The sequence below is a fragment of the Ochotona curzoniae genome, unplaced genomic scaffold, assembly GCF_017591425.1.
Source record: "Ochotona curzoniae isolate NIBS_2020 unplaced genomic scaffold, NIBS_Ocur_1.0 scaffold_4506, whole genome shotgun sequence".
NCBI classification, from domain to species: domain Eukaryota; kingdom Metazoa; phylum Chordata; class Mammalia; order Lagomorpha; family Ochotonidae; genus Ochotona; species Ochotona curzoniae.
The window spans coordinates 24,624,734-24,652,209 of record NW_024467119.1 but is presented as its reverse complement, the minus strand read 5'-3'; the positions used below and the strand labels follow the sequence as shown (position 1 = coordinate 24,652,209).

The 27,476-nt window shown below is 41.9% G+C and overlaps 1 long non-coding RNA gene across 1 annotated transcript; it reads right to left on the bottom strand.

Moving 5' to 3' along the window:
• Positions 1–9,193: 9,193 nt before the first annotated feature.
• Positions 9,194–24,369, bottom strand: LOC121147219. The gene is made up of 3 exons (XR_005882350.1): positions 24,300–24,369; positions 13,187–13,345; positions 9,194–10,437 (listed from the first exon to the last, which is right to left on the bottom strand). It is a non-coding gene; the product is annotated as an uncharacterized LOC121147219 (long non-coding RNA).
• Between the last annotated feature and the right edge of the window lie 3,107 nt (positions 24,370–27,476).

Below are 27,476 nucleotides of genomic sequence, written 5' to 3'. Positions count from 1 at the left end.
AGTAATATAATTTATATTTTGGTTCTAGCATCATGGGTACCTTCTTTCTTTTCACCATATTTTATCAATTTGCATGTACTTAATATGAAGTGCTCTTAAATGCAAAAGCTATGCTTTTTAAAATTTAAAGTAAATTGTTGAGTTATTTATCTCTGCAAGTTCAACACAGCAAAACAGTTGCTGTTTTCCTTTGTATTTTTAAAAATTAAAAAAACACTTTTCATGATACAGTTCCATAGGTACAGGGGTTTTCCCTTCACCATCCCCAGCCCCCTGCCTCTGTTTTCTTCCATATTATTATATTAGCAATAGTCCCTTAGCAATAGTCACAAATTTAACATTCTGCTATTTAAGATATCATGGAAAAAATGATATTATGGCATTGTAGGTATAGACAATGATAGAAAGTCTAATATCCTAATGTAAAGATATATTTAACAGCTTCATTGGGAGTTCTTTTATTCTGGAGTAAAGATGTAACCTATAATGCATCTTCATTTGCTGGTGTGCTAGTCCTACAGTTTGTCTGTTCTAACTCTCTCTTTTGGAATATGTCCTGTCATAGAATTGCCACAAAAATTAGTAAAACACTTTGAAAAGGAATATCCTGCGATATTTTGTAACATTGATGCAAAATACAAAACAAATTGATATGGGGGGAAGGTTTGGGGAGGGGTGGGGGGAATCCCAGTGCCTATAAAACTGTGTCACATAATGCAATATAATCAATAAAAAGATAACAAATAAAAAAATTGATACACAGATGAGCAAGTAAATTCATATATTAGCATAGATAAACTGTATAAGGGAAACTAGCATACATGGAAATGAACCTGCCATACAGTAGGCATCTCTACTCCCAAATAAAAGGAGGATTCCCAATATCTCAATAATATGGTACTAGATCTTCTACTATTGTCTATACCTACAGTGTTATGATCAGGCAGATAGCAGAATATGAAACATGTAACTCTTACTAGTGAGAGGTGGGAAATGGTGGGAGGGAAAGGGGGAAATCCCTATACCTACAAAACTATCATGGAAAATAATAAAAATAATTTTTAAAAAAATAAAGAAAAAGGAGCATCCTGGGACTGGCACTGCAGCATTTCAGATTAAACTGTCACCTGTGGTACTGGCATGCCTTATGGGTGTCAGTTTGAATCTTTGGTGCTCTAATTTGTTCCATCTCCCGGGTAATGCTCCTCAAAAGCAGTGGAGGATGGCCCAAGTCCTGAGCCCCAGTAAGAAGCTCCTGGCTCCTGGCTGCAACCTGATCCCCAGTCCTACTCACTGTTACCACATGGAAGTGAATCGCAGATATAAAACTTTTTTCTGTTCCTCTCTCTTTCTCTCTCTCTCAAAAAAAGAAAAAAAATAAAAAGGAGAGAAATGGAACATCCTGAGCACAGATCCCTCTTTCTGGAAGCTGGAAAAAAGATGCTCAATCTAAAATTTGGGTCTTTGAAGAGGTGAATAAAATACACATAAGGAAAATATCAAGGTACAAACTGGTGAAAAGCAAATTTGAATCCAAAGTTCCAACCATGCATCTGTTTTAAAGTTTACTTTGAGGAGGATTATGCCAAGATGGCAACACAGATTATCTTTGGGTCATGGATTTATCAGGGCTTCTTCTCTTATTAATATTTTCGATTGTGAGTGTGAATTTCCTATGATCATTGAAATGAGAGAGAAAAAACAAATTCAAGAGCTAGCCAACCAGTGAGACAAAGGGATCATGGATTGGGATCTGCACTTGGCTTTGGCAGAATTTTTGCCAGAAATAGAAGAAACTTTCTTCTCCTGTGGAAAGGCAAAGAATCAAGCTTTTCCCCTGAGGCAAGCTTGGTCCTGTTTGGGTGTGGGTTCCATTATCGTGGACTTCTTGAAAGGAGGTAACAACCCTTGTGCCCTAAAAAAGGCAGAGAAGGTTTTGCTGACTTATGGGCGGCATGTAGGTGTGTGGATGTATGTGGCAGACACAGAACCTGGGGGCTGCATTTAGCCCATTTTGGTTGTTTTTGGCATGAATGATGTTGCAAGAAAGTTGAGAGTTTTAAAGTGGAAATCTGGCTTTGGGTAGATATTTGGTGTGTGTCCCAGCATGCAGGAACGCAGCTACTGCAAAGGTATTGTGACCACAATTGGCGGCTGTTATTTCACGATAGAGTTATGGTTGCAATTCATCATCACCCCGAATCTGCCCCCACTGAGTAACAAGCCATGTCACAAGCACCTCAGGCTTTAAGAGGCAAGTGTTCTCTTGAGGGAAAGGTGGGGAGCTAAGGAATGTGTGACATAAAAACCATGGCCTGTTAGTTCACTTAGAACACCTGCCTTTGCCTACAGTTGTTTGAAGTCGCCACCCCTCCAAGGAAGCATTTCTTCCAGCCATGGAGCAGGCTGGGTGACACTGAGGGAAATGTATGGATATAGGATGACTATATAGCCCAAAGCTGTCCTCTCTGGAAATTTAAGGAGGAGTTATTTTTTTTTTTAATTTAGTTTAAAAAAGAATTTTGATGATGTTTATATACTTGACTGGAGTGGGAAAATCTAGGACTAGGGGAAATGGGTGGGAGCATTGTTTCCAGAATTTCCCTTTCTTCCTCCTGTATCTGGGGGTAAAAGGGAAGATTAGGGGAGAAGTCACACCTGGGCTTGCGACCACTTCTGTACCCAGGCATGGGGAGCCACCCAGTGTCATCCCAGGATCCCCAATGAGGAGCATGCTCTGAGGGATCCATTCAAGCAGTTTCAGTAGTTCTGGAACGCTGTCAATTTTACCAATCCAAAAATGAGGAAATTCTTCTAAGGTCCATTGGCTGACACAGTCCACATGAACTTCCATCTGCCCAGATAACTGCTCTCAATGGTTGGCTGGGGTAGTTGACTGATACGTTCTGCTCTTCCTCCTCTACAATGGTACCAGATGTCCTCTGAGGGCCCCAATGGGCTGCTGTGTCCTTCATGAGCATATGGGCATGCCATTCACTGCTCTGTCTTAGCCACTGAGGAGCACCAGTTCTGACACATGCACTCCACAGTCAGACCACAGATCCAATGATTCTCCTCATGGAGTTCTGAGTCCAGGGGTTCAAGTGGGAGGATCCCCAAAGAAACTTCATCTGAAGTGATCTCAGATCTGACTCTTGCGTGTGCCAATGGGTACAGTTGTTTAACCCAGCCTGGCTCTGCCCCTATCCCAGCTCACAGGAAGGCCAGCAGGTATTGTAGCCCTGCCCAGCCTGGGCTGCTCTGGGCTTCAGTACTCATGCTCACCAGAGGGAGCAGTGACTGAGCTGGGGAGTCCCCTACAGCTTCCTACTAGGCTCACATCGCCACCACGTCTCAGATCTTATTTACCTTTATGACAACCTAGGTCAGTGAGTGAAGCTTAAAAAAATAAAGCTCCAAATCTCACTCCTTAGCTAGCAGGTTTTAATTCTGCCTTATGCTGTAGGTTTGGCTATCATGTGTGAGTTCAAGGCTGTGTTTTCTGTCATTGTCACTCCAGCATGTCAGCCAACAAAGTAGATACCCCCTGGAACGTTGCCAGGGTCTGTTGTAGAGGGAAAGAAGGCTCTGGAAAATTGCTCATTGGCATCACAGACTTCCACTTGGAAATATCCCATGCTATTTCTGTTTATATTTCATTAGCCAAAGCAAGTCACACGATCATGCCTAACCACAGAGGTTACATTGGGTACCAACCTAGCATGTCCTGAAGTCAGAGCCCTGGACTGGTTAGACAACCAGTACTGAGGACTATGACATAAGCCTCTAGAGTCCTAACCCAGTGGTCCTCCAGAAAGAATTTGAATCTCTGCACCTTGAGTTGAGCTTTAGGAAGAAATCCCTGATAAATACTAACATGATTGGTAGTGTTGAGAGCTGTATTAGCTGGAGTTTCCCCAGAGAAGCAAAACAAGCAGGAGATTATTACATATCTTAAGATAAATCTCTTCAGTTATACATAACATGTACATCATTGGCTCTGTGTCCTTGACAGGTTTATATTTTCCTACAGGAATGCATCCATATTATTCCCTAAGACTTTGTGCGTATTCAAAGGCATGCAAACAGATATTTAATTCTTTCAGGGGAACTTTAGCTACTGTGAAGTCACATTTACTGTCTTCAAGATTTATACTGCTTTTTATTTTTAAAGTGTCTCCAGATGATTTTTCTTTATAAAGTAAGAAGATATATTTATTAAAAATGTTCATATAGGGCCCGGCATGATCACTCAGTGGCTAAATTCTCACATTGCAACTACCAGGATCTGATATGAGCACTGGCTCATGTCCCTCCTGCCCCACTTCCCATCCAGCTCCCTGCTTGTGGCCTAGGAAGACAATAGAGGATGGCCCAAAGCCTTAGGACCCTGCACCTGCATGGGAAACCCACATAGGTCCTGGATCCTAGCTTTGGATTGGCTTACTCTGGCCATTGCAGGCATTTGAAGAGTGACCCAGAGGATGGAAAATCTTTTTCTGTCTCTGCTCCTCTCTCTGTAAATCTGTTTTTCCAATAAAAATAAATAAATCTCTGAAACAATGAAAGTTCATATAAACATAGAAGAATCTTTCTAGTTATGACCTGCAATTGAGAGCAGTCTGGTCTACGGCCATACCACCCTGAATGCGCCCGATCTCGTCTGATTTCGGAAGCTAAGCAGGGTCGGGCCTGGTTAGTATTTGGATGGGAGAGCAGTCTAGACATTTTCCCGTATCAAGGAAAGGTGATTAAGAAAAGTGCCATATGTATTGATTAAATAGAAGACATATAAAAATAAAAAGTACTTAAGTAATACATATTGAAAGGAAATAAATGCCAGGCAAGCTTCATATGACTTCAGGTTCTTTTGTCTTCATCAAGAAACCAAAGGCCTTTTTGAGAGATTCTGTATGTTTTATGTAGCCCGTTAAATAGGAGAAATGGAGAATACAGTTAGAATTTCTTCATGTCAGTGCCATTGGAACAACAGCCAGGAGCCCTGAGCGGTCTGCAGAAACAGAAGAACAGTACACTTCCTTCGGGAATCGGGAGAGGAGCTTTCTCTGGTCCTTACTTAGTTCCAACTTTGGATCCCCACCCTCTCTTGCAATGACCATCAGGGTCGCCCCAGAGCACCCTCCCCCCGCGCCACCCCGCCAAAAAAAATAGATTAGACAGAGAACAACAAGGAAAGCTTAGTACCAAACAGGAAATGGTTAGCCTGGACTCACATATACCTTACTAGGTGGGACACAAAGATAAGTTACACCTCACTGAAGTATTGAGGATTTCTATGCACACCCCTCCTAAAACTGTTCTGCACCTCAACTGTTGACATATGCCTTGTTAGAGTTATAAGCCAACATGGACTATCAAAAGTCCACCAAGTTCAGTAAAAATTATGCTTCAACACTATAAACTACTAAATACAAAAATGAAAAGGCACGAGACAGCTGAATAGTACCCTATAGCCATTTTAAAGTGTGTAGCAGCCAGTTGTGTATATACTAAAATTGAAATGTCAATGAAGTAATCACAGGATGTGGTTAAGAACTTGCATTTTCTAACATTTATCACTCAATACCATGTCATTTAACTCCATAAGGTTGTAAACTGTTGTTGATGGTATGTTGTGGCTTTTAATTGGTCGGGATGATATTCTGCCAGCTCTGCCTTCAGACCAGAGATGGTCTCCCCAAGAAACCGTTGAATTTATCTGGACAATAAGATGCTGGACACTATGCAAAATACATGCTTGCAATGAAATCATTATGATTGGATTTGAACCGTAATACTGCAGCTAGGTGGAGTAATCCACCATAGAGGGAGGGTACGGGGAGGGGTTGGGGGAATCTCAGAGCCTATAAAACTGTGTCATAAAGTGAAATGTAATAATAATAGTAAAAAGAAACAGTGAAGATAGATTGTTTTTCCAATCTCAAATAGAAACAAACAAACAAAAAAAGAATTTCTTCTTATGAGTGTCTTCCCTTCTAAAACATGCCATCCATAATGACATGGTTATTTGATTCTCACCAAAGTCAGAACCCACAGACATCTCAGCCTCAGGACTTGGAAAACAAGATCATAGCTCGTTTTGCTTGGTCCTGTGTTAATCTATAAAAGAGCAGAGTGAGTTGCACATATCAATCGATTTCTGATAACTGGATTTGTGTAGCATGCATCATTTGGGTTAAGAGCAGGAATAAAGATGGCCTCAAGGACTGGTAAAACCAGCTGTCCTTATAAGAAAGTATTTGCCAGCCATCAGCAACAAGTCTTCATCTAGTCTTCTGCTTCCCTGTTTTCAGCCTCATCTTCAGGGCCAGCTCCTAGGTTGTCTCTCTACAGGACAGCTAGAATTCTAGCTTCCCTCATAGAGAAGCAGTTCCTTTCACCATAGGCTATAGCATACTGTGTTTCTTCTTCCTCTAGCACTGTGTCCCTTCTTTTCACTTAACAATTCCTGAAGGGCTTTGCAAAGTGTGAAGAAATACTCAGTGATCGTCAAACCATGTTACCCCAATTTAAAGATGGAGAAACTGAGTTGAAAAACTTCCAATGAAAGGTCATTTCTTATGTATAGCAGGTGATATTTTCAGAGAACAGACAGAAGTTGTGACTTTGATTATGAGTAATTTGAGCAAGTCACAATTCATGGACCCTTTTTTTTGGCATCTTCAAAATTAATCGAAATTAAAACATAATTATACTTGGCTCTTTAGCGGTGCCTTTTACCCAGGGAACAGAAAATGATTTATAAACATTAATTAAGCAGCACAACAGTTCTGGAAGGAAGGTAGGAATTATCCTGCTCTCAAATGGGGTGACAAGGAACTGAAAACTTTAGCAATTAATCCATGATCAGAACGGGAAGTGTCATCCAATGTTCTGTGTGGCTGAGGCCTCTCTGTGGTCTTGTTTACTTGGGCAATTTTCTAAATGCATTAATAATGTTTTGTGAAAAATACTTCCAACAACTTTTTATTAACCTTTTGTGTTATTTTTATCTGTATATGATGAGTCTCTTTCTACCTATGTAGCTATTATAAATATTAAGTCTATCTTAACGTAGAAGGAACTTTTGCTATTTCTTTTGGTGAAAGTGCTCTAAATATCTATAGTCTTGCTATCTTTTAGTCAACTTGATATTGAACAATATTAAGGTGATATAGGCATCCATATGAAACATAAGATATTCGCATTCACAATGAGTACATGTAAGCGTAAATACCTATAAACGTGGAGGAAAGTACATAAGCTGCAAACTTAAGGCTTGATGAATATTTAGAAAGTGAACACTGCTAGATCACAGCCCAGTAATGGAAGCACCCAGAAGCCCTTTACTCTGTGCCTATTGCAATCTCCACCCTCTCAGGGAACCAGCAGCTTGTGGTCTAACAGCATCACTAGTTTTCCCTGATTTTGTGCTTTGGGTCCATGGAATCTTACCACAGAAACTCATTTATGTCTGTCTCATTGAACCTTAGGTTTGTAAGAATCATTCATTGCAGCATTTGATAGTTTGAGCAGATATGGCTCAAGTAGTTGGGCCCCTGCCACTTCTGCCACCTATATGGAAGACACAGATGGAGTCCTAGACACCGGGGTTTGGGCCTGGCCCAGCACTAGTTGCTAGAGGCATTTGGGATTTAAACTAGCAGATGTTGCCCTTCCTCTCCTCCTCTTCCTCAACCCTTCCCCCCCTTTTGAACTCTGCCTTTACTGCTCCCTCCCGTTCTCTGTTTTTCAATAAATCAATCCTAAAACAAGCAAATTAGAATCACCTGGAGTTGTTAGTGTGCATTTAGATTGCTGTCCCCATCTGGAATCTAGGGAGTTAAAAAAAATCTCTGGAAGGTAAGGACAGGAGATTACTTTTTAAATAAAAGCCTAGGATTTGAAAACTGCCAATAATGCTTAGTCATTTGCAGGTTTAGGAGCTGACAACAGACATACATGATGTGAACTTTGGGGAATACAGGATTAGAGTTAATGCAAGCCTTTGTCAGTGAGGTCACCCTTGTCAGCCTTAGACTGAAAAAAGAACCCTAAGTCCCTAGTGTTAGAGAAGTCGTGGAGACACAATGCTGAAAGGACCTGGCAAGATCATATGGTTAATCTGTATTTCAGAAATATCATACCTAAACCATATTTGACTATTTCCTTATCAGTGATATTTAAGGATAGAGAATTTTGAATGCAATTGTGGTTTTGTGTGTGTGTGTGTGTATCACTGAGACAAATAATTGCAGGTGACCTTTCAACTCAACCCAAACTTTCTTCCCTTCTTATAGAGTCTTTTTCTTTTGTTTGTTCCTTTGCAAATGTGAAGAGCCAGTAGCAGGCACTGTGTTCAAGTACAAACATGAGGACATCCTTTCTTGCTTCAGGACTGATGCTGAGCAGTTGCTCCCGCACAGCCTCACTGAATTGGGAGAAACAATAGACACTACTGCAGTTGAACATTCACACTTCATAGACAAATAAACCAATGCAGGCATGAGCTACCACTTAGCTGTGACTCTGCCAAAGTTATAGAGATATATCAACACCCCGAAGTGATTCTTATCATGGATTCTACTTTTCCACAATAAAGTTGGAAAGCATCTGGCCCATCTGAATTCAAATCTGGATCAAATGTTTCTGTATCATTTACTCACTTCAGAGTTTGAACACTCCTGAACTTCATTTACATTATGATGGAAATAAAGATGAAATCTGCTTGGTACAGCTATATTGAGAATTAAGGATGCTATAGCACAGTGTCCCACACATAGTAGGGGCCCATTGAGTGACCATGTGTTCATGAGGCATCAGATTTTTGGAAGATGCATTAGCACCATGAATGGAAATTTGCATACCTGTGGCCTGACGGTTCCACTCACTGTGGAGGAACTAAATTCTGCATGCAAAGTTTGGAAACCTCTTATAAAATTACTCAACTCTGTGTCACAGGAGGGCCAGCACTGTTTTTTTTTAAATATTTATTTTACTCATTTGAGATGCAGAGTGAGAGAGAGAGAGGGAGAAATATAGAAATAGAGAAAGAGACCTTCTATCTACTGGTTCATATCCCAAATGGCTACAACAGCCTGGAAGCCTCTCCCTCCTCCCACCTTTCAAATAAATAAAAATATATTTGCAAAAAAAATTGATGTTATAACCTCATTTAAGACTTTCTGAGCAAAAAAAAAAAAAGGTGAAAAACAAGTAGGCCTATGAACGGCTGTCATAACCATTACGCTCTCCTGTTTCTATGCCTTTTGTGTGTGGTCTGCTTATTAAAAATACACGACTATGCACATCAGGACCTTGATTATTGCTGCCCTATTTTCAACTGTCAAACTCTTCATCCAGCATCTTTGAATTGCCTCAGGGAGACCTTCCCAGGAACCCTAATTAGGTAGGGATACACTTGAATATTTGTTTTCCTTGCTAACGGGAGTAGGTTTCCTTCTCTCTGTCTTCAAGGAAGCCAATGTGCTAAGGCAGCCACAGACAGCAATAAAAATATGGGGAGGAAGGTAGAAAAAAAAAATCTTGGAAAACTCAAAGGTCTGATATTTCCCAGACATACCCTAATCTGCTTCTGACCTCATTCCAGTAGGAGTGGTTTCCGTCGTAGCATGTGCGCAGTATGAGGGACTCTGCTGGGGCTGGTCTGCCTGCGGTGTCTGCCTTCGCTTTCTTGCAGCCCAGCAGTGGATCAGAAAGATCTGCATTGCACCACACTCCGAAAGGGGCTGACTCTTGGGGCCCTGCTGTCTTCCAGCACACTGTCTGCCTCCCTGGCAGCTCTGAGCCTCTGCCTTCTGCATCAGCATTCCTAGATGGGATGCAAGGAGCTTGTGCCCCACCTAGTACACAGATGTTCATGAATTCTGTCCTTCTATGCTAACCACCCTGGTATGCTAAGTAATTAGAGAGTGGAGACTGTTTTTCTTTATATTGAAAGGTTAAAAAAAAAAAGGTTGGGGAAGATTTGGGAGGGGAAAGGGCAAGGATGCTGGCAAAGTGAGACAGAACTCAGCTCTGGGTGATTCCAGTCTACTAGGTAAGCTACCTCCCAGCGTGCTGCCAGGGCTGTTTCCTTTCTTTTCTGTCTTCTGACTCTGTCTTCCCTTGGGAAGCAGACAGCAAGGCTTGGAAGAAGGGTCAACCGTCTGGGTGACTTGGCGATGACTTCCACGAAGGCTGTTGCTTTCTCCACAATGACGAAATTCAATCTCACAGTTTAAATGCTTGTCCCAAAATATTTCGAAATGTGAAATGCGTATGAGCCAAATGACAAAAATGTTTTTTGAAAAAAATAAAAACATGGGCTTCTTGTCATCCACCACACTAGCTGTTTTCATGTCTGTTCAGTGAGTAAATTATTCTTTCTGATCTTGATTTCTGATGATATCCAGATGGTCTGAAAGTCAGGCTTTTCTGTGTGGGAGAGAAATTCTCTGTGAATTTAAAAGTGAGTAGCCATCATATTCCGGAGGAGTGGGTAGGAATTCTGTGTAGTGACATAAAGGCACACTGTACCCCATGAATAGTGACTATATGTTCCACTTGAGATTGGGTTTGATGTTAAAACTCTTAACTTTTCAATGGAGACTACATCTTTCATCTGTCTCTCTAAATTAGAGGACACTTGTAAAAGCCGAAATTGCTAATGTAAACTTCTCTTCCTTTCTAGTTCCACAAGATTTTCTAAAATTAAAATTCTATTTTTGATGAGTTGAAAGATATTCTGTGTCAGCCAGCTCTGAGTAGATTCTGAGCACTTGAAATGGGTCATCTTGTAAATTATGGTATTTAAGGTTTATTGTGTTTCCTATTATAAGCAACCATAGTGATGGGGATTGTGGCATGAGCAGGTGAAGCTTCTGTATGGGCCACCTATGTCCTTCATTGGATGGAAAGTTTTAGGTTGAATGTGAACTCTACTGCTGACCCAGCTTTCTGCTAATACACACTCTGAGGGGCAAGAAGTGATGGTTCGGTAACTTGAGTCCCTGCTCTCCACATAGGAGAACTGAATGGAGTGCCTGGCTTTGACCTGGCCCAGCCTCAACTATATTTTGGTCATCTGTGGAGTGGGCCTGTAAATGGATGTCTCTGTCTTCCTCTGAAACTTAAAAAATAAACTTTGAAGCTTTCTTTTTGAAAGGCATAGTTACAGAGATAAGAGACAGAAAGATCTTACATCTGCTGGTTTACTCCCCAAATGGCTGTAATGGTTGGAGCTGGACCAATCCAAAGCCAGGAACCAGGAGTTTATTCTGGCTCTCCCACTTAAGTACGGGGACCCAAGGCCTTGAGCCATGCTCTGCTGCTTTCCCAGGTTGCCAGTAAGGAACTAGATTGGAAGTAGAGCATCCAGGATACAAACTAGCAGCCATATGGAATGCTAATGCCACAAGAGAAAGCTTAGCTTGCCATACCATGGCACAGGCTCCTCAAAATAAACTTTTCAAAAAGACAATTTTAAATGCTAATTCATATATCTGATGTTAATGGTTTTATTTAAATCACTGTCACTAATCACAGTTTTTTTTAAAGATTTATTTATTTCTATTGGAAAGGCAGATATAGAGAGGAGGAGAGACAGAGAGGAAGATCTTCTGTCTGATGATTTACTTCCCAAGTGACCGCAATGGCCGGTGCTGCACCGATCTGAAGCCGGGAACCAGGAACCTCTTCCAGGTCTCCCACATGGGTGCAGGGTCCCAAATCTTTGGGCCGTCTTCAACTGCTTTCCCAGGCCAACTGCTTTCTCTCCCAGGCAGGGAGCTGGATGGGAAGTGGAGCTGCCGGGATTAGAACCGGCACCCATATGGGATCCCGGCACATTCGAGGCGAGGTCTTTAGCTGCTAGGCCATGCTGCTGGGCCCCTAATCACAGTTTCAAAAGAAAATAGCAGTTTTCTGTTTCAAAATGAAAATAGCAATATTCACCTCCCTTGAGTGTCTGTTCTGTGCTAAGTATGATAGTAGTTGCTTTTGTTTAATATTTCATCTAATATATTAGAATCCAGGTTCTGGAATGTAGCTACTAGTATTTTGTAGATGCAAAACCAGAAGTCCAAGGTGCTTCATTATTTTCCCATAACATGCAAAGAGAGAGAGGACAGACTCAAAACGTGGACTCTGCTTTGCTGTATGATTTAGCACTTTGGAGATGTTTCCAGGCCATGTATTCATGCAGTGAAGAAAAAGATGAGAAGTTTTGCAAGGCCGGTTGCTCCTTTATTTCCAGTAGCCAAATGGGAAACTGGTATAACCACACTCACCTTTGCCAGTCACAGATCAAAGCTGGTTCTAGGAAAGAATAGGTATGATGTAAAATTATGAGAGGACGTTGTTTTGGCTAAGCACCTGCACCAGCCCCTACAGACCAAACTAACATGGAATCTGCTTGTGCTAACTGCCAATGTTAACCTACAAAGAGGCAGGAAAATCCGTGAACAGCCTAATTTTTTTTCTGAAAACTCCATTCAGGTCACCTCTCCCTTCCCCTCCTCTCTTCTCTCCTCTTCTCTTCTCTTCTCTTCTCTTCTCTTCTCTTCTCTTCTCTTCTCTTCTCTTCTCTTCTCTTCTCTTCTCTTCTTCCTTTTTCTTCTTTTCTTGCTTTTCCTTCCCCATCCATCATTCCACACACTTCTCTCTCCTTCTCTCATATCAGTTTTTATTCTCACTCCTATTCTCTGGTTTTCTTACTATGAACAGCTTTCATCTTTGGTATCGCAGGAGGCTACTACACATGCTGCCAGTGAGAGCTTGCCAACTGCCATGATTGGTGAGGCTGTTGGTCAGTGACATGCAGTCCCTGCTGCTTGCAGTGGGGCCTGTGAGGCAGCAGTTGGATACTGCTGGGAATGTACTGGAAATGCAGAGTCGTGGGCCCCATCTGAGACTTGGAGAATCAGAATCTGCTTTTCCACAAGGTAGAATGCATATATGCACACTCGGTCTAAGATGCACGCACAGCCCCAGAGGGATTCCATGCGTCTGCCCCACAGCAGAGTCGTTGTTATAAAGGGCAGTGGGGTGGAGTTTGGGGTGGGGACAGGAGAGGTAGTTCCAGGATCTTTCTATAGGATCATTGCTTTCTGTGTACAGAGATCCAGATGGTAATATGAGAATCTGAATGGCACAGTCCTTCATGGGTGGGAATGCTCCTGCTTACCATTTTGTTTCCACCATGAATAAGGTTACCACAAAGCTGGTCCTTGGGATGTGGAAATCTTGTGGCAGCTGTATCCTCAGTGCTCTGCCAACAGATATACAGACAGGCACATGTGCACACACATACAGATGCAGGTGCCTTCCCCCAATGGAAACAGTCCTAAAAGAGAGGAAAGAGAGAAACTCAAGTCTGTTATAGATTTACTCTGTACTAGATATTGGCAGTCCTTTTGGCTTCCAGTTGAGGCAGAAGAAAGGAGAGCCTCAAGTTAGTGTGAGTGTGCAGTTACTGGGAAAACCTCATTGACTAGTACCTCTGCATGCACCTATTTAATAGGCTGAATGATGACCTAATTGAATGATTAGATTAAGTGATGGAATCCTAAAAATGAGGTCAGCAAAGACTAATTATAATAGAATTCTCATGTTTATAGCATCATCTTAAAAGTCAGTGTCTAAACAACTTCATGTGCAAATCATTCTGCATTGAGCCCCAGTGTCAGTAGCTTGACAGGGACCCTGTTTCCCAAGAGTGGTTTTTCTGGGATTAGAGACTATGCCATAAGTACTGCAATTTAAACAGTTTCCCCACAGTTCTTCCTTTTTTTCATAGCATGTGACAGTTTCCTAAAGCTTATCTTCCATAAGGACCCGTCTTCCTAGCCTGGGGTTTTGTCCTTTTGCTATTCTAGTCCTGATGCTGTTTTGCCTGGCTGAGCAATTGGGAGGCTGTTTCAGAATCCCTTTGGGTCACAGTCTTGCTCCCTGGGAAATGTCAAAGTAGTGAGCTTGACCAAACTCTGTTTCGTTTCTTTCTACATTGAGACTCTGGAGTCTACAAACAGCATAATTCAACATAGAATGTGTCCACAAGGATTTAAATGGATTCAACAGGTTTCACCACATGCCTCCAGCACTTCCATGAATCTGAAGACTGTATGTTCCGAAACATCCCTCTTCTTCCTCTCCTTTCAACTCAGCTCCTGGGAGGAGCAAGATTGCTGGCTGAAGCCACAGTACTGATTAATAATCACTCATCAAACAATCATGACTACAAAAGTGTCTTTTGTTGTTGAAATGTTCACCGTATGATCAGGACAATGCAGACCATGTCATGTGTTAGTTATTTGAAAATTGTCAAACTGTTGAACATATAAGAGAGTAACTCTCTACAGAAACAGAGTTTGGAAAGGCAGCATTTACAGGGGAAAAAGCATAAGCTTTGCAATTAGAAAGATTTGCATTTAGGGCTGGCATTGTGGCACAACAGTTACACTGCCATTTGCAGTACCAGCATGCTGATTGAAAGCATCAGTTTGCATCCTGGCTGCTCTGCTTCTGCTTCAGCTTTCTGCTCATGTGCCTGGAGGACAAGGGACGATGGCCCTGGCTGTCATGGCCATTTGGGAATGAGCCAGGGAATAGAAGATCTCTCTGTCTCATCTCTTTCTCTGTAACTAAGACTTTGAAATAAATGAATAATCCTTTACAACTGTATATAATAAAATGAAGGGGATTTGTGTTTGCATCATGCTCCTCGTTCGTTGGATAATTCTGAGCATGATCATCAAATTCTCTGAAACCTGAACACTTTATCTGTTCAATGGGGTTAATGCTGTGCACTTTGTAGAGTGATTAGCAACTATTCAAGATATTGTGCACAAGGTTCTTGCAGAGTGAAAATTCAATCAGTGTCAGTTACTGTTTGTATTAGAAAGATGATTTCCAAGTGCCTGTTTGTAAATCAGCATGATCTTTGACATCATTTTCGTAATTCCAAAGAGGTAATGTAAAAAGGTTACAGTGTAGGTAGTTTTCTACAAATTTAAAGGCAATCCTATTTCTTTTATACCATGCTATTGACAATAGTTAGTAATTATGGTTTTTAACTTATTTAGCAAAATAAAGAACTAGTAATTCTAAGACAGCAACCCATATTTTGCTTGTCTAATCTGTCTGATCCATGAATCCAAAAATAATAGGATTCAATGAGCTACGACATCCTAATTGTATTGAATGTTAGGGTCTACTGAATCAGATGAATTTCACTATCAGATAATCTTAATGAAAACAATTGCATTTCCTATCCATTTCATAAAACAGACAGTTAATGTCTCCTGATTTCTTATACTACCCATCAACAGAACAACTCAGTCTGTCCTCATTCATGGATGTGAAACATGTATGTGTGTGTTCCCAATGCTAGTACTGTGGCTGCCATTGTGTCATATCTGATAAAACCTCTGCCTGTGATGCTAGCATCCCATGTGGTCACCAGTTCTTTTCCTGCTTGATTCACTTCTGACCCAGTTCCCTGCTAGTGCCCTATAAAAGCAGCAGGTAACCCAAGTGCTTGGGCCATTAGACTTATGCAAGAGAGCCAGCTGACATTCATGATTTTGGTTTGGATGTTGGGGCCATCTGAGAGTGACCCAATGGAAGGAAAATCTCTTTCTACTTCTGCCTGTGTCTCTTCCTCTCTCTTTCCCTAATTCTGATTTTCAAATAAATGCATCTTAACAATAACAAACAAACAAACAAAAAGGGCCAGTGCACTAACATAGCAGGTTAATTCTCCTCCTGGAGCATCAGTATTACATATGGGACACCAGTTTGAGTCCCAGCTGCTCTCCTTCCAAATCAATTTCCTACTTATGATTTGGGAAGGGAGCAGAGAATGGCTCAAGTCCCAGGGTCCCTGCACCCATTTAGGACACCCAGTGTAGCTCCTGGTTCTTGGCTTTGGATCAACTCAGCTCCAGCCATTGTGGCCATTTGGGGAGTGAAACAGCAATAGAACATCCTACTCTCTCCTCCCCTTTCTCCCTTCCTCCCTCTGCCCCTGAATGTAGGCATCTTCTCCCTCTCCCTGTAAATCTGCCTTTCAAATACTATGTAAATCTTTGTAAAAACAAGCAAACAAACACCGATGTCAAGTATGGGCTCAGTGTCTTATGTTTTCCCCAACAATGCAGAGAGACCAAGCCCTGTGATCAAGCTTCAAGTCCTGGATCCAACACAGGATTACTGTGTAACTTCCAACAAATAGCTGACTTCTTTGACCTCAGTTTCATTGTGTACCAGATTAGCAAGACAAAAACACAAACAAAACCAAAACCAAGAACCTCTACAATAGAGTATCTGTGGACTTAACTGAAACGACTCATGTTACCATCTAATGTGTTTCCTGATATACAGTAAGGGCTCAATAAATAATGGCATGGGACCACACAATGGTGTAGAGGACTGATCTTCCACCTGACAGCATTTCATACGGGTGCCAGTTCGTGTCCCAACTTCTTCACTTCTGGTCCAGCTCCCTGCTTATGGCTGGGAAAGTAGTAGAGGATGTTCTAGAGTCTTAGGCCCCCTGCAACCCTGTGGCAAACCTGGAGGAAGCTTTTGGCTTCCATCTTTGGATTTGCTCAGCTCTGGCTGTTATGGCCATGTGGGACATGAACCAGTAGATAAAGGATCTCTATATTTCCCTCTCTCTTTCTTTGGCTTTTTCAAGTTAAATAAATTAAATTTTTTTAATTTTTGAAAAAATAAGCGATAGTATGAACAACAATAGACAAAGATAAGATAAAAAGCAAACAAACAGAAATCTTCTGGGAAACAGTTAAATATCTGACCTACCTCTTCTCCCAGGTCTCATTATGATTTTGGCCAGACTATTAGCATCTCTGTGTCTTAGCATTCCTCTAAATAATACCTACCTCACATATTTATTGCTAGTATCAGGTAAACTATACTAAGTAATTTAGATATGTTTGACTCTAGTTACATGATAAATGTTTTATGCACTCCTTTGTCCTTTACCTATCTGTATTCTGTATAGCCCTACCTCCGTCTTTGGTGCATTGTAATAATTAATAGGTGTTTATTGCAGCTCTATACCCATCTCTTTGTCACACTATCTATCACCTGCATTTTCAGTTATTCACTGAAGGAGAGCAGGGCCTCATCATGGTTGGGACCACGATCACCAAGACTTGTTGGCCTTTAATCACTTTGACCATGTTTGTCTTTTAGGACAGATATGGACCCAATACACTCTCTAAAGGTGAGTCACATCTAAGAAGCTAGTGTTTGATATCTCCCTCTTTACTTATAGCTGCAGTTTGCATTATTTCTTTAATGTAAGCCTCACAGCATCAGCTCCTGAGGCAAGGGTGGGCTGTGTTGGGCTCCACCGCCGGCCCTGAGGGTGGGCTGCATTGGGCTCCACTGCCAGCCCTGAGGGTGGGCTGTGTTGGGCTCCACCGCTGGCCCTGAGGGTGGGCTGCATTGGGCTCCACTGCCAGCCCTGACACATTTAGGGAAAACCATGGGCTCTATATTCCAGCTCCTACTGATACATCCCTACAGGAAAATAAACTCCATGTTCTTTAAAAAGCAGTGACACCCTCTTATGAGCCATTTGGGAGTGAGCGAATGTTTTATTTTCACTGCTGGAATTGAGGAAGTGAAGGGATGAGTGATAGCAGAATAAATCACAAAGGCAGTTTGTGATTTATAAAAAGCACCACCACCACCACCCCAAGCAGGGGCCTTCCTGTAATGTTCTTTTCTTCTTTTAGAAGTTTAGTTATTTATTTGCAAGTCAGTTACAGAGAGATAGGGAGACACAGAGAGACCATCCATGTGTTTGTTCATTCCCTGGATGGCCAAGATCCAGGAGTTCCATGTGAGATCTCCCATGTGGGAAGAGGGGCCCAAGCAGTTGGACAATCTTCTGCTGCTTTTGCCTGACCTTTAACAGAGAGCTGGATAGGAATTGGGGCAGACAATACTCAAACTGATACCCCTATGGCATGCCAGTGTTGCAGGTAGCAGATTTAATCTGCTCTGCCATGATGCCAGCCCCCTGTAATCTTCTCAAGCCTACTTGAATCCTATTTCCATCTCTTTGCCTTCTCTCAACTTCTTATGACCTAGAACATGTTTCTCCCTCTTTTCTTTGTAACATTACTCCCATGGATGCAGCATTGTAGGAGAAACTTCTTCAAAACATAAGTATTTAGAAAGGATGATTAAAACTGGTTCTTCATCCACTGAAGCCAACATCAACAAGCAAGGGCTGGCAGAATGGAAGGTGCAAGATGCATGGGGGTGCAGTAATGGTGGCAGAGAGTGCTTTGACAGGTTTGGAAAATGAAAGGAAGATTGAGACTGGTCTGCTGTCTTTGGGCACAGCTACTGCAATGGGCTGCACTATAGGTGTCTACAACATTGCTACCACTGAGAAGACATTGCTCCTTTCCTGTGATGCAAGCTCCCACCCCAGTGCAGAGTCAGTACTCTGTGCAACTGTTGGGGAAGGCTTTGTAAAAATCTCTCCAGATAGTTATGCTGTTTTGAAAAGCCCTGCGGGAGAGCCAATTTAGACTAGCTTGAGTGCTCTTAGCCTTGCATCCTTTTGAATTTTGCTGCTGGCTACTGTGTGGCTCTGAGTCCTGAGTAAAACCAGATCAGGATGTAGAAGAGGCTGGCCAGCAGACACTTCCTGACCTCATCCAGGCTTCTTCAGCTGTCCCTCAACTGAAGTTACTCAAAGATTCTGCATGGTTTTGCTTTTGGCTTCCTTGTTTGTTTGTTTTTTTTACCACATCTGTACAGTAGGATGACACCTCCAAAAACTCATGGAAAAAATGCATATTATGGACTAAAACTAGACATATATTTCAAAGTAGTTTACATGAAAATAAGTGTATCTTAAAATTAATTTTTTGTTTATTTGGAAGCCAGCATTTTATAGAAAAAAATAAAAGGAGCGACAGAGAGTATCCATCTACTGGTTCATTCTCCAGTGCTGGGCCATCCCAAAGCAAAGGGCCCCCAGCTTCCTTCAGATCTCCCACATGCATGCCAGGGGTCAGGTCCATGGGCTTCTGCTGCTTTGCCAGACACATAAATAGGTAGCTGGATTGGCAGTGGAACTGCTGGTGCTTGAACTGGCAACCATATGCTGCTTTACCCACTATGCCTCAGCTAAAGGCCCTATACATGCATCTTCATAAATCACCTCTCTTGTTACTTTCAGAATTTTTCTTTAAATCACTGCACTTATGAAATATGTTTTTGTCTAACCAGTAACTTGTAACAAATTATGAGTTTTATAATCTAGTTTCCTAACATGTTAAAAAAAAATCCCGGGCCCGGCGTGGTGGCGCAGTGGTTACACCCGGGATCCCATATAGGCGCTGGTTCTAATCCCGGCAGCCCTGCTTCCCATCCAGCTCCCTGCCTGTAGCCTAGGAAAGCAGTCGAGGATGGCCCAAAGCTTTGGAACCCTGCACCCACGTGGGAGACCCGGAAGAGGCTCCTGGTTTCGGATCAGCATAGCATCAGCTGTTGCGCTCACTTGGGAAGTGAATCATCGGACGGAAGATCTTCCTCTCTGTCTTTCCTCTCTGAATATCTGCCTTTCCAATAAAAATTAAAAAAAATAAATCTTTAAAAAAAAAATCCCAGGAGGTGGGCATTGTGGAACTATGTGTGAAGTTGTTACTTGGTATGCCAACGTTTCTGCTAATGCCCTGAGAAGTAGTAAATGGTGCCCCAAATGCTTAGCTCCTTGTTACCCACATGGGAGACCCAGATAGAATTCCTGGCTCCTGGATTCAGCCTGGCCCAGATCTGATGTTATGGTCATTTGGGGGAAGAAGGTGGCCCAGTAGATGGAAGACCTCTCCATATCATCCCTTTTGAAACAAACAAACCCAAAATGACTAAAATTCAATGTTAAAGTATCCGTATTCTTGAAAATTATCTTCTATAACACGACTGACACTGAATTTAGGGGAATAATGAATGGGGTTTTCCCACAGTTGGAGCTGAACTTGGAATCATGTGACTAACATGGGTTCAGAAGTGTGGATTAGGAGGGAGCTGTGAAAAGGTCAAGGAGTAATGGAATTGAAATATACCATGATTTTTCTATAAACTGTTAGAAGCCCAGGTTTGTAGAAATATCTGTTGGTGTACCCAAATGTGTCAGGTTCCTCTCTCTGCCTGCTCTCTGCTACTCTATTCTGATCATGTGCACCTGAAAATTAGGAATTTTTGTTGTTGTTATTCTTTCTCTGTCTTTTTTGTTCTTGGCTCCCCTTTTAAGTTCCCATTTCTGCCTGGTTGTTATCTGAGGCACCAGACTCTGGCTGACAGTGCCTGTGTGTGTAAGGGCTCCTTGCCTTGGATTACTTGGGCATTTTTGGCCGTGTTCTTTATGGGTTTTGTTTTAATGGATCTAGTTTGACAGTGAACTTGCACAGAAGGGCTCGAGCGGCTCTGGGAAGACCATGATCTGGAAGAACTTTGTGTGTCCAGGCAGGCATGAGACCATTTTAAAAAGCCAATCTTCTGAGAAAAGAATCAGTGAAAATCTTCAAACGTAATGAGTCTGCCTAAAGCTCTCATAAACATTTTAGATGTGAAATGTGAAAAATGCGGGCCACCCTTGCTGGTCCTCTCATTATCAGCTGAGCCATGTGAAAGTCCAAGGCTGTGAGAGGAATGACATCCCAAACACTCTTAAATATGATCTCGTCCTTCCCACATGCTCCCTTGGAGACCTGGGCAGGGGCTGAGCTGGATAAGCAAGCACAAGGTCAAAGACACGAAGGAAATCTACTTGTCTAAAACTCAGGGTTCTGCCTTTGGTTTGGGATACTGCTCAGTGTGCTTAAATTTGAATCCCCTCTCTTTTTTCTTTAGAGCTGAGAATAATATGTATAGTTTGATACAAAATATAAACAGCTTAGACCTAAGGAAGCAATGAGAGGACCTATGAGTGTGGTCCACCCTTACCAAGATAGTGTCTGAATGAGATGGGCATTTGTAAAAAGCTGTATTTATTTATTTGAAATTCACAGGTGGAGAGAAAGAGAGAGAGAGAGAGAGAGAGAGAGAGAGAGAGAGAGAGAGAGAGATATTCCATCTGCTGTTTCTTTCCCTAGAATGGCTACAATGATTCAGGCAAAGCCCTGTTGAATCAAGAAACCAGAACACCATTCTGGTCTCCCCATATGGGTGGCAGGCGCTCAAGCACTGGGAGCCATCTTGTACTGTTTCCCCAGGATCATTAATGGGGAGCTGAATCAGAAGACAAAAAGACAGCATGCCAATCAGCACTCAGAAGGAATGCTGTAGTCACAGGTGGAAGTTTCAGCACTGCCCCACACCTCCATGCTATTACTCCTATGGTTATTAAACTCACAAGAATTCTTTGATAAAAATATCAGTCGGATGTTAGTTTCCTGGTGAATGGGATGGATTTGGGGCCAGGAGAGTGTCATGTCTACTCCTGGTTGTCTTCGGACTGATTCAGCCTCTCATTCACCCTGTGAGCAACAGAGGATCACAGCGTCTGCTGAAGCCCTCAGAGGCAGGGACCTGCGGAGAGCCCAGTGCTTCTGAGTTCTTCTTCCTCTGGAAATAATGAATTCCTGCTGATCAAAATTGCCAAGTCTCAAACCAAAGGGGCACAGCCCAAGGAGATCAGGGCTGAGGGGTGGATATGTTGGACAGGTGAGTCTGAAACTAAGCTGTTGTGTGGGAGCTCTTGCGCTGAGCCACCCCTGAGGGACAGCAGACAGCACTAAGCCTGCGGTCTTGATTCCCCATTCCAGGCATAGACTGGCATGTACCTGAATTTGCAAACCAAATACTTTGGTTGCTGGACACGAGAACAAGAGCTATTCACACTTCATCAGCACGCAAATGGCATAAGCCTAAAACATAGCTGTTGAGGGCCTAAATTATTGTTAGGGGAAAACATTAGCGAAGAAAAGCGTGGAAAGGAATTCCCTGAGTCTAAGGAATTATAGCACGAAAAACAAATACTTTTAAATAATTAAAAACAAAATAAAACCTAAAGCAAGCTAAAATGTAATGTCTAAGTTTTTTATACTTACTTGTTTTCATCAACTTCTAAGGCAAAGATAAGTAGAACAAGAGAGAGAGAAAGAGAGAGAGTATGTGTTCTTTCATCCATTGGTTCACTCCCCAGATGCTACACCTCCAGACTTGAGACAGCCAGGAGCCTGGAACTCTATTTAGATCTCTTCCATGAGTGGCAAAGACCCCAGTGGTGAGGTCATCACCTAACAGTATGCATGGACAGGAATTCAAATTGAAGGTGGAGAAGGTGGGGCTAGATCCCAGGCACCATGATTTGGGATGCGAGTGTGGATCTGAGCCCAAATGCCTGCCCCTCACAGTGCATTTCTAGAAGATAAGAGTGGTCAGGTCAGTGATTTAAGTGATACAGGATGTGTTTACTATCATAGCACAGCCAAACCAGCACTTCAGAGTGGGAATAACAGGGGCAGGAGTTTGGTTGATGAGACCCACCCAAAAATGAACAAAGAGGATACTTCAAAGGAAAGCAAGCCCAAACTTCCCTGTTTACTAGTCTGTATTTCTTCTTCTTCTTCTTCTTCTTTTTTGTTTAAATTTATTTTTTATTTTTATTGAAAAGTCAGATATACAGAGAGAGGGAGAGGGAGAGGAAAATCCTCCATTAATTGGTTCATTCTGCAAGTGACCACCACAGTCAGAGCTGAGCTGTTCAAAGCCAGGAACATAAAGATTCTTCCACATGGGTGCAAATTCTGAAGGCTTTGGGCCATCCTTGACTGGTTTCCCAGGCCACAAGCAGGAGCTGGAAGGGAAGTGAAGCAGTCGGGATTGGAACTGGGGCATGCAAGGCAAGGATTTATCCACTAGGCTATCAGGTGGGGCCCTCGTCTGCATTTCTACCTTGTACAAGACATCTTCAGAATTCCAGCACAGCTACCTTTTACCTCCACAATTTATAAGGCAAAGAGAAGATGGCTTTATTCCAAAGTGATTTGTTCATTTATAATTCAATTCAAAGCTCTACTTAAGTAAATATACTAATAAATAATTGCAGAGTTCTTAATCTTGGAGCTCTACCTTCAGCTCATTTAATTTCTCCACTTAATTTAGTTCTATATACAATGATGATTCATGTATGGGGGAAAAGGATGTTGCTTGATTGATTAATTTTTCATCCCCACCCATTCTGTCCACAGGATGCTTGGCATTACCTTGCAGAATGAGTTGGTCTTGGTCTTCTCCATCCACCAGATCTCTGGATCTGTGGGTGAGGAGTACAGGCCAAACTCTGTGATTTAAATGAGGGAAGGTATCACAATGAAAAATGTGCTGGAAATCAGGTTTCCATTAGTGGCTTTGCCACTGTGACTCGAAGCAAGTTATCTAACCTTATTTAACCTCTGTTCCAAACACCAGAAATATGGAATCAGCTCTGGTCTTATTTCAAGCATCAAATCAGAGCCAGTGGTGGTGGGCTGGAGAGCGTGTAGACAGTGTCCAAGCCTATAAGCAGGTAGAGTGAGAATGAAGAGATTAAGCCTCATTCTAATTGATTAGTGACATCTGTCCTAGACAGAATGTGGCATACCAACCTTACATGTGACCTAGGAGGTTTGTTTACAGTCAGTCAACTCACATACTGTAGCATGAAGTGCTTAGTGTTTAGTTGTAAACTAGAAATCCTGAAGTTTTCATTGGATGGGCTCTGCCCTGAGGAGGTCTTTATGGGAGGCAGAAATAGCACTCAAGTCTTCATAACCACTGGAGAAAGTTTGCCATATAATTATTATTTTGAATTCCATGCTTTGGGATTTATGATGAGTGCTCAAATGCACAAATGTGTCGTCTTTCATTTGCTGGTTTAACAGATTTTCCCAGCTCCTAGGAGCCTCAGAAATTTGAAGGAGACTTGGACTGTAGTTTATTTATCCTTGAACATCATTTGCTTGAATTGAAGTACAGTTACCACTCATCACCTCTGGCACCTTACTTTGTATTTGAGGAGAAGCCAGAACTTGGGCGTTCTGGCCTTATCATCTTTTTGACTGGATCTATTCCTAAATTCCAGAAAATTTGAAAGCACAGAATATTGGCTTCTCCCCTGAACAATGAGATGGTTACCTCTTCCCCTTGGCTGTACCCCGAGGATATTCAAAGACTCGTGGAATTTCCAGGAAGTCTGAAGAGGTCCTCTGGTGAGACTCACGCCTGCCATGACCCTCACTCTTATTAGCCCGCTTGTTGCTTACCCTGTTTCGTTGTGAAAGAAGCATTCCAATCTTCTCTGAGACATAAGGATGCCATTTCCATCATTGGGAGTTGCAGAAACACAGAAAAAAAATCATTTTAATGTAGTAAGATGATTTTTACTTTAATTTGCAAAACCAGTTTTCCCACTTTGGGATTTCTCAAAATGTCTCCAGGAACTTGCGCAACAACCAGCATAAATGTGTGTTGTCTAAGTCCTGAGCAGGCTCTGCACGCTTTGGATTTCTTCAGCTTCATTTCCAACATCCACTTGTTCACTTAAAGGCAGAAAAGAACAGAAAGAACAGGAATCACTTGCCACTGCTTCACTACTATAAACAGTCCATGGATTCCAAGAAGCAGATCCACACATGTTTAGGGAGAATACACTTTCAATAGTTCCAATATTTTTCTTGGGATACCGAAAAAAGGAGACACAGAGAGCTTGTACTTGGTGAGTCACTCCCCAAATGCCCACTCTCCAAATCCTAGGTCTTGGTCAGGGTGACGGCTGTGGTTGGGAACTGAATCCAGATCCCACTTGCGAGTGAGAGGGAGCTAATCGCTTGAACCATCACCATTGCCTCCCAGGGTTTAGATTACTAGCCAGCTGAATGCAGGAGCTAGAGCCAGAAATCCTAATGAGGCACTCTGAGGTAGGAGGTAAGCATCTTTATGGCGATGCCAAATACCCATCCCTGACAGTACAGTTGTATTTCACCTGATCCTCTTCTAGACTCCAAATTTTAGCGAACTCTTTTTGTATTATTAAAGTTGGTTGGTTTTTTTTTCTGTATCAATCTGTTCTTTTTCCTTTCTCACCAATTTCCTCATCTTCTGTAACTTGATTTCTAAAGGAGAATAAGAACCCTGATTTGTAGAGTTTGTCAACCTTATGAGGGTAAATAGTTCATCATGGCTATTTTGTATTTATTTGTTGTTTGTTTTGAGAAGAGATAGACAGAGCTCACATTCACTAGCTCACTCCCGAATGCTGGCAGTGGCTGGAGTTGGGCCTGGCTGAAGTTGGGAGCTAGGAACTCAAACAAGGTCTCACATGTAGTTGGCAAGGATCCAAGTACTTAAGTTATTACCTGCTGCCTTCCAGGATATTCGTTAACTAAAAGCTGTCTTTCAGAGTGGAACTGAGATCAGAGCTGAGGTATCGCGTGTAGGGTGTGGGAAGTTTACCAGTGTACATTATGGCTATTTTAAAGCTATGAACATGCCTTCCTCAAACCCAGGATTGAAGAGAGATCTGCAATAGTCACCACTGAATACTAAGTCCATTACACAAAAATAATACGCCTAACTAAACTCAGGAACATAAACTTGTAAACTGCAGTAAATTAGGAAGCAGAAAGATTTGAATATCTGTTATCTTTGTTTTACATAAATGCATAATTTTTAGTGAAAAATTTTAATAACGCTCATGTTTAATAATTGGTCACAGCATTTCTGAAAATTTTGCACTTGCTCTTCTGAGCTGATATGGACTCTTTGTACAATGTCTTTCTACAAGGTATTCAGAAAATAAAGTTTTTAATGCTCTAGGAATGGTTAAGAAACATGTGATTCTAAACTCACACCCTAAGCAAAGGCATTCGGAGATGAAGTTGTGTTCAGTTAATGTGTGGTGCCAGCACAAATCCTGGGCATTCGTCTCTTAACACATAGATCCTATCAATAACAAGAATGAGGTGAAGAGACTTGCCAGAGAGGCCACTCCTGAAGACATCAAAAAGACTCTCTAAAAGTTTGAAAAGAAAACAAACACAAGTAAGCAAGAGGCCAGAAGCGTTTGGAGAGAGACATTTGGACCAAGTTAGTTTAATTTAGATAATGTAAACACAGAGATAGTATTCAGTCTGTCTGGGAAGGCAGTGCTGGAACTATCATTGTTCATTGTGTAAGACATGAAGGAGGCACAGAAGAGGGCCAAAAAGAAATGGAGCCTTGAGGGTTTTATGCATGTAGGTAGATGATGAAAATATAATTTGTATTTACCTTGGCTACAAGTGAATGCAGCAAGACCACCCTAAGTCAGTCTTCAAAGCTCGGCTGCCGGTTGGAAAAACACAAGGTGCCAGAAGGGAATGTGAGTTTTACTATGTCTAGCAATGGAAGGAAAAGAAAGTGAAAAAACCTTTCTTCCCCTTCTCCAGAAATTGCCTGCAATCAGCATGCTTTCTGACTCCACACATCCTGTTGATTCTGTCTTCCCTACTATTACCAAACATTTGCCTGTTAATCTCCTTATCCAGTTCTTGCACAGTCCTCCTCCCTGTTTCCTCTGCAACTTCTGCTGTCCTTGGAATTAATTACAGCTTGTGTTTCAGTACCAGAAAGCTTCCTTTGACCTTAAGTCCTAGTTGGAAGACACCCTGAGTTGAAATGACTTCCTGATTGGTTTGCCTCTCCTAATAGACTTAAACTGACTGAGGATGAAGACATGTCTTTTGTGGGCCATGTGCCTAAAAAATGCTAGTTATGTAAGAGCTGCTCAACAAATGTATTTTATGAATGAATAAAACAAATGGGTCAATGCCCACAGAGAACACACAATGCAAAGGATCCCAGGAAGCTGTGCATTCCTTCATGCACATGGTAGCATTTATATTGCTAAATCATGATATTGCTATTACTGCCATCTCAAAGTCAATGAGCAGAATGAAGTCAAGGACTTGCTTTCACCAAACGTAGCCTCTGTTGCCCTTTTTGATGGTGCCCAGTTATTCTTTGGTCAGCCACGTTATTGTCCATCTTCCTTAATTGCATTCTGGGACTCCTTGATTAGCATACCAAATACAGTGGTACATGTGTCAGTGGAATGAAATGAGGGAGAAGGGCATTGGCTCCCAATACAGGGGACAAGCCACCTTTGAGCACCTGTGTTACCTCTCTCCTCCCTTTACCTCCATTTGAATAATTAATTGCATGTCATGTGTATTGCACCTCAGCTCTCTGCAAACGGCTGCTACCTACACCCTCATGGAAACAAAATGGAGTAAGAAAAAAATTACAGGCTAGACAGGTCTCTAGCGATAGCCTAAATTATTATCTTTGCAGAAAGCAAAAGGTTGACATAGGCCTTTTATACACCTCCAGAGACATGAAATTCAGGTTCTAAATTAGAGGTGGAATTCCATTGTGGCTTGATAATTTATTCTCAGGTGTGT